The sequence below is a fragment of the Miscanthus floridulus genome, chromosome 19 (assembly GCF_019320115.1).
Source record: "Miscanthus floridulus cultivar M001 chromosome 19, ASM1932011v1, whole genome shotgun sequence".
Taxonomy (NCBI): Eukaryota; Viridiplantae; Streptophyta; class Magnoliopsida; order Poales; family Poaceae; genus Miscanthus; species Miscanthus floridulus.
Genome location: NC_089598.1, coordinates 59766785 through 59774653, shown reverse-complemented (window position 1 = coordinate 59774653; position 7869 = coordinate 59766785). Strand labels below are relative to the sequence as shown.

At 42.3% G+C, this 7869-nt stretch overlaps 1 non-coding gene across 1 annotated transcript; it reads right to left on the bottom strand.

Moving 5' to 3' along the window:
- Positions 1-4177: 4177 nt before the first annotated feature.
- On the bottom strand, positions 4178-4286 carry LOC136530033 (small nucleolar RNA R71). Its single transcript, XR_010777542.1, has one exon. It is a non-coding gene; the product is annotated as a small nucleolar RNA R71 (small nucleolar RNA).
- Positions 4287-7869: the final 3583 nt, after the last annotated feature.

The following is a 7869-nucleotide window of genomic DNA, read 5'->3' as shown; positions in this document are numbered from 1 at the left end:
GGCTGGCATCATGGCTGACCGACCATAGATCGTGGCTTCCGCGTGGTGTGCACATGCTAGGGCTAGGTGGCATCGTGGCCGGGCATGCGCTGAAGAAGCCACCGTGCGTCCCTGCCCTCACTCACTCTTGCTATGTCTATCTCGCTCTCGTGCCCGTAGTAGCAAAGTTGAGCGCCACCATCGCCATTGCTGAGCTCTACCGCACTCGCACGCCAACCACACCGCACCACCATCCAATCCATCTCACTCACAGCTTCACCATCGTCTCCTCTACCTCCCTGAGCCGCCATTGCCACCGTTCGAACCCAGGTAATGCAACATTTCACGTCATCGTCACCGCCATGGTCATGAAGCGTCGCCAAGCTCTGAGCTCACCGTGGCCAGCCTTATCCACCACTCCTCCTACCTCTTCCTCCCTAGATCTATCATCATCTTTGGTCATAGATGCTCACATCGTTGTTTATTTAACTGATACCGCTGCCGTCATGAGGGAACGCGCGACGCCACCTTGCGCGTCCACCATGGCTGCAAGCACGCGCTCGCCACTGCCGACTTCACCGGCCTCCCTTAGCCCACTGTAGTACCCATTACCATGTCACCTAGAGGTGTAGCACCTTCCTCAATGATGGAGACCTACCTTTGGCCACCGTCTCATCAGAACGATAACACCACCATTGTGCTCTGTGCGCCGTTGTGCCGCCATGCACGTGGTCAGAGCTCACCACCGTTTCACCGTGGCTCGATCTGCACCGTAGAGCTCCGCTAGGGTTCATAGAAGTTGTAGCCATGCTTGCTTGGTCACATCTTCACCGGAGATGGCGAGTCCCCCACCACACGCCGCCGCTGAGCCACCATGCTCGCCGGTGAGGTCGCTCTGGTGATCCACCGGACCAACCTAGGGTACAAGTAGGTGTGCAAGAGTGTGGGGAACACAACGCCGGTGGCATCACTATCGACGAGTTTACCGCCAGTCAAGCCACGCCCTTGCTCTATGTGTTGTTGATGTGTGGGTCCCGTTGACCCATGGGTCCCAGGTCGGTCAGTATTTGAAATGTTTTTCTTGATTTATTTTCACAGATTTGAATCCAAACTTCAAAAAATTATATCTTGAGTTAGGATTGTCCAATTTGAGTGAACCAAATTTTGTTGGATTATTCATGAAGGGTACTATTTGATAAAAATATTAAACCTACTGTTTGGGATATTTTTCTGGGTGAATTAAATTGAGCTAGATAAGTGCTTTAAATTAGTTTCAATCTTATAAAATGCATAACTTGAGCTAGAGAAGTGCAAAAATTGTGATTCCAATTTTGTTGCTCTTGTGTTGACATAATCTAGCTAGGAAAAATACTAAACCTATAGTAGGCATACTTGGAACGTGGTCTTCCTATTTAATCTTAAATAATTTCTAGTTTCTAGTGAAAATAATTGGGGTCAAAATACATAACATATGATCATGCATCTTTTTACACAGTGTTCTTGTTCTAGGCTAAAAGTAAGAAAAATATGAAATCTATTGTTTGACATTTTTCACTAGGCTAAACTATTTTTGCTAAAATAAGCCTATGTAACTTGTCATTTTGTAGAGGTTGATATACTTATCTAAATGGAATCAAATTTGTACAGTAGATTATTGGGGTCATATGTAAGCTACTGTAATTTTTTTAGAATTTATTGAGCATTGGAAATATTTATCCTTTAAATCACCTTATTATATAAGGAAATTAATAAACGAATATAGCTAAATTAGTTGGGCTTAACCATGATGTTTTCTATGGTGCTTGTGATGCATATGATATGTTGATACTAGTAGTTGTGCTTAGAAGTAATTGGTGATAAGCAGCTAGATAATTATTCCTTATAATTCAACTAAATCGTTGCATGAGTAGTTTGTGTTGTGTTGACAGATTCATGATGATAATTATCTTTTCTGCGAAACTTATCAATAACAAAGTTGTAGATAACTTACTTGTCTTGCTTTTCCTAAAATTTCATAGTCATAGGCCTAAAGGTTTAAGAGTTATCGCTATTAGAAATCTGCTATTAGATTTGCTTGTCCTCTAGACAGATCTGAAAGATTGAATTGTTCGACCTAGATACCTACTAAATCAACTTAAGATGATTAAAGGAAAGTTGTAGGTAATTTTATAAACTTTCTAGAAAGTCCAAGATCATGTTATTCAGGTGTATAAAACTCTAGTTATGGTCAAAACAAGTGGTTGTTCTCTTGCAGCCCAGAAAATGTTTAAATACGTGTTTGTTTAATTACTAGAAAGGAGATATGCACCTACTCTATAAAAGAAGTTAATCTTGTTATCACCCTAATACCATTTCATCATATCATATCATCCATGTCATTACCTATGCATCCATGATATCTTATTCGTGCTCATGCATATGGGATCGTCTGAAGGAGTAACCCTACTGGAATTCAAAGAATAGGCAGAGGACAATCAAGGGACACCCCAAATTGTAGCTCCCAAAGGAGAGGAGCCGACCACTGATGAACTTCCAGAGTGCCCTGACCACCGACCTACTTCATTTCTGAAAGGCAAGCCTCGGAGCATTCTAAGCCTCCTATGTTTTATAAAATATCACTTGAGTCCTTTATGTATGATGCATTAGGTTATAAGAGTTGATTTGGAAACACTTGATGCATAGAACTACCTTGTCTAGATATACACTTTAAACCCTGAGTAGGTCTAGGATCAAATATATGCTTAGCCATTCTTAGACTGATAGAAGTCAGGTGATTTCCTATCACCTACGAGATATAGGATTGGAGGCCGGGCGGAGTCTATGTGTAGGTTGACTCATGTGATTCCATCTGTGCTGATTAAGAACTGCATTATTGGAGGCCTTCTTATCATTTTGAACGCATGCCTCTCACTTAGCTGGCTGGATAACTCGTTTTGACCGCAAAGCCGAGTAGCTCAACTCAGGATGGAACTTGTTCTGTCAAAGTGCACACTCTAGATGGTAGTAAGGATGTGCGGGGAGCTAGACATGAGACCAAGGGCAGGTCAGGCCTGAATGTCCTGGTAGCTGGTTGTCCCTGGTTGTGCGGCGCTGATCGAACCCGAAATATGTGGACCTGAGTGGTACCAAAGGTGACCTAAGGCTACTATGGCAGGTAGACCTAGGTTTGTGTTAGGAATACTACCCAGCTGGTTGCAATCGATTCGAATCGCCATCTCTCTCGGATAGTGACAAACTTGGTCGAACCCCTTCATCGTATAAGTCTAGCTGAGTACCTTCTTGTACTTAGGGTTTATTTCCCACTTGTTGTAGATAACATAGTGTATCATGGATATTGTAAGAACTGCTTTTGTCCTACCATGGATGAGGAGTAGGCCATGGGCAAGGTGCTTCTCATTAAGTCCTCTATCATGCTTTTGTGGGTTGTGATTGTAAACTAGCTTGTATTAAACAATGGTGTGAGATGTTGGTTGAAAACTACTTTCCTTTTGCTACTACCTTATTTGGAACTTGAGTTGTAATAACTTTAATCGTACTCTATTGTAGGGCAATGTATTTGTGAACTCTATGTATCATGTGGCGGTTATGTTGAATCATGTATGATCTTGGTTGTATGTTGACGATGAATCGAGACCCTTCGTGGTACTTGATGGACTACCAGGTTTATATGGGCTTAAGTATGATGGTGCGACTGCTTGTGGCCTGCCATTGTACTTGTGCTCTTATAAATTGGATGGTTCTGTTACAAGGACTAAGGCTAAACTTAAGAATGTTTTAGCTCTAGAATCGGAAGACAACCATACAAGGCATAGCTTAACACCAGTTTTTGAAGCCATTGCTGATAAGACTCTCCGTCAATTCTCTGCTCCAACTACGGCCAATATCCATACTAGACTGGTGATCAATGTCGGAGACAATGGATTTGAGCTCAAGCCAACTCTCAAAAACAAAGTGCAAGCTAGCCAGTCTTATGGAAAGGCACATGAAGATGCGAGTGCTCATCTCCAACACTCCTTAGAGATTTGCAGCACTTTCACCATCAAAGGAGTTACTAGAGATGACATTTTGCTTTGCCTCTTCCCATTCTCACATTTGGGGAAGGTGAAGCAATGGTTCTATGCCAACAAAGATAGAAATACTACATGGGAGAACTGCTCCACTGCCTTCTTAGCAAAGTTCTTTCCCATGGGAAAGATCAATGCTCTGCATGGGAGAATTTCAAGTTTTTAGTAGCAACATGATGAATCTATCCCTAAGGCAAGGGAACGCTTTCAAGACTATATATCAGAATGTCCTCATCATGGGATGGAGAATTAGCTACTCATGCAGACTTTCTACCATGGGTTAACTAATAGCACCCATGTGAATATGGATGCTGTTGTTGGAGGTGCTTTTCTATCACTTACAATCGCACAAGCAATAGCTCTCGTGGAGAAGATGGTCTCCAACCAAGGTTGGAATGAAGAACGTCTATAGACCCACAAGAGAGGAGAGAAATGTATCAACTCAAGGAGGTAGACATGTTGTCTGCCAAGATGGATCTACTGGTGAAGAGGCTTAAAGAGCAAGCCAATGAGAAGCAAGAAGTCATGCACATTCATGATTGTCGCATGATATGTGAAGAATGTGGCAACACTGGGCATTCATGGAACAACTATCCTAAAATCCATGAGGATGTGAACTTCATCAACAACAACAACTATCATCTTCAACAGAATCAAAGATGGAACCAACAAAGGCCCAACTACCAAGGTAATTCCTAAGGTAACTATCAAGGTAATAATTTCAATAGTCAACCACCCATGAGAGAGTTAATTTCTGGCCAAGCTAAAATTATGGAGGGCTTATCTAGAAAACTAGCTTCCAATGATAAAATCTTAGAAAACATAAATAATAGAATGGATAGCTTCTCCTTAGCCATTAAAAACCAGCATAGCTTTAATAAAATGATACAATCACAAGTAGCTCAATTGGCGGCCGTTGTTCCTCCGACCGACAAAGGTAAAATTCTAGAGCAATCGGAAGATCTTGAAACTATGAATCTTGTCAATATTTACAATGCTAAAGGATGCTACATAGAACAATCGATAGGAAGGTGGGAGGATTATTCCTTACCTAACAAGAAAGGTGATCTAGGGAGACCTGTCATCCCCATAGTCATTGGACCTCACATTTTCTAAGAAGCTGTTTGTGACTTCGGAGCAAGTGTCAACATCATGCCAAAGGTAATTTATGATAAAATTAATGGAGATACTTTGTTGTACATAAACATGAATTTGTAGCTTGTAGATTAGTCACTCTGCTACCCCAAGGGAATTCTTGAAGACATCTATGTATGAGTTGGACAGTCGTATGTACATGTAGACTTTGTGGTTTTGGAAACAGGTGGAGATGTAAGGGCACCCATTATTTTGGGCCAACCATTCCTGAGCACCACAAAAGCCATCATCTACATGGATAGTGCTAAGATCTATTTCACCATCAAGGATAGAAAGGAGAAGTTCACTTTCAAGAATCATATACATCATTCTTCTAGTTATCCACAAATGGTGTACCTGCATGAAGAGAAAACAGTGACCAAGAAGAGGAACAACCAAATAAGGAAGAATAGGGCTAGGTGGCCACAAGAAGAATCAATCAAGATGATCAACACACTTTGATCAGAGTACGATGATCGAGTGTACCATTGGACAAAGAATCTTCCATAACACCTTCTGTGATATCGAATCGGGTGTCCACAAAATGTCCAAGGTAATGTATGACTATTTGTTTGGTAATAAACCTTTGTTCCTTACATATATGCAATTACAGATGGTGGACTAATCAATCCAATTTCCAGAGGGAATACAAAAGACATCATGGTAAGAATACAAGATCACTATGTCCCTGTTGATTTCATAGTCCTTGACATGAGAGAAGAAGAAGAAGACGTACCTATCATCCTTGGAAGGTCGTTCCTCAACACCACCAACACGATCATCTATGTCGGATCTAGACAAGTGCACTTCCAATACCCTAGACAAAAGGTACGTTGCCATTTCAATAGTTATACCACTTATGAATAGCCAAAGAAGACCCGCTCCAAAAGAAGACGTCGATCGTCCCAACACCGGAGGAACCAATCTCCAAAGAATGAAAATGAAGATGAAGAAGTTGTGAAGAATGAACCGACTACACTAAAATCAAGTCCACAAACCAAGCAGGTCTAGAAAGAAAAGGTGGCATCATCAAAGTCACCATCACAAGAGGTGCAACCATCAAGATCTCCATCTTTGGGACCGACAAATGCACCTAAAGAATGAAAAAGAATTGAGAAGAGTCCAGTTCGGAGGACTAAAAACACCGAACCCTCGCCGATAGGTAAAATTGGTAGTTATCCATATTTACCCTTTCACATTGCATGAATTGTTCTCACTTCAGCATATTTACTTTTCTGCATTTGTATTGCATTTAAAAAATTGCATCATTACACTATAAAATTCTAAGCCCCATGTGAATACTTTTACGGTGTGTAAAAACCTGCAAGAATATTCACCATGGTGGCATAAAAAAATACCATTCATGCATTATATCAGAAAATCCAAAAATATTACATAAACATCCTGCTAGAATTCTGCCACTTTAAAAATATTTCCAAGAACAACTAATCTCGAGATGGCTGACGCTAACCCTTTCATCCTAATTCGTTCCACGAGTTTTGGTGTTCTGGTTGACATTTTGTAGGATGGTATACATGATCAAGAGCAAGTTTACCCGGTCGACTTCATTTCGCTCCACCCATGGATGAAGAAGAACATCTGCTGGTAAAACTGCTCTGAGAAGGTCACTCAACTTCAACATCCGACCACATCGCTGAGCGACCACAACAACAACTAGCTTGGGGGAAGGGCATCCACCATGTATCTAGATAAGTATTTATTTTCCCTTTTACAAGTGTGCATTATTAGCTAAAAAAGATGCATTGTAATGACCCAAAAACCGTTACAATGTAGGCAGTCATTTCTGACCATCCCAGTGTGCCTTTTTAATCCAAATTAGAATCTAACCTATGCTTAGCCTAGCCTAGCCAAGACCGAGCACTGCTTGTTTTGGTGGATCGTCTGACATCACCACCAGACCGTTCATCAAGACATCTCATAGACTTAGGATAACCTTGGCCAGCCCGTGCACAGCAGAGTGTCTGCCACTCATGGCAGAATGTTCGCTGATTTATAAAGGTACACAGCCAGGGAACCTAAGAGTACCCAGTTTGTACCGGATCATCCGTCACCCATGGCAGACTATCCATCAACACATGTTGACATGTGTCCCATGCAGGTGTTGCATTATCACACACAGACACACTCATGTGATGATGGAGCATCCGACATTCATGGTGGACTGTCTGTCAAATTGCAGCGACACCTGTAACATGCAGTTTGCCTTGCTGTCTATCTCTCACTCTTTTCTTTCCACATGTCAACCCACCTCACCCTCACATATCACTACTAGTAGCACCCTCTCCCTATCTCACCCTCATTCTCATGTTCAGCCACTAGAGAAAGAAAAGAGAAAGGGAAACGACAGGAGAAGGGAGAAGAGAGAAGAGAAGAGGAGGAAGAAGAGGAGGAGGAGAGGAAGAGGAGGCAGACACCCCTCTCCCTATTGCAGTTCGCTGGAGGATCTCTACCACACCACGACCACGCCAGAGTTAGAGGAGATGGCCCAAGCTTTGTCATCTTCTACCTTGAGCTCCCATGGCACCGCGAAGTCGATCTCCGCCCTTGAGCAAGACCAAGCCAAGCTGCAACTGCTACTAGAGGTTGCCAACAATGTGGTGAGCACATCCCCAAAGTACCCAACCATTTTGTCCAACCTCCCATGGCCATCCCATGAGCTTCACCTCTCATC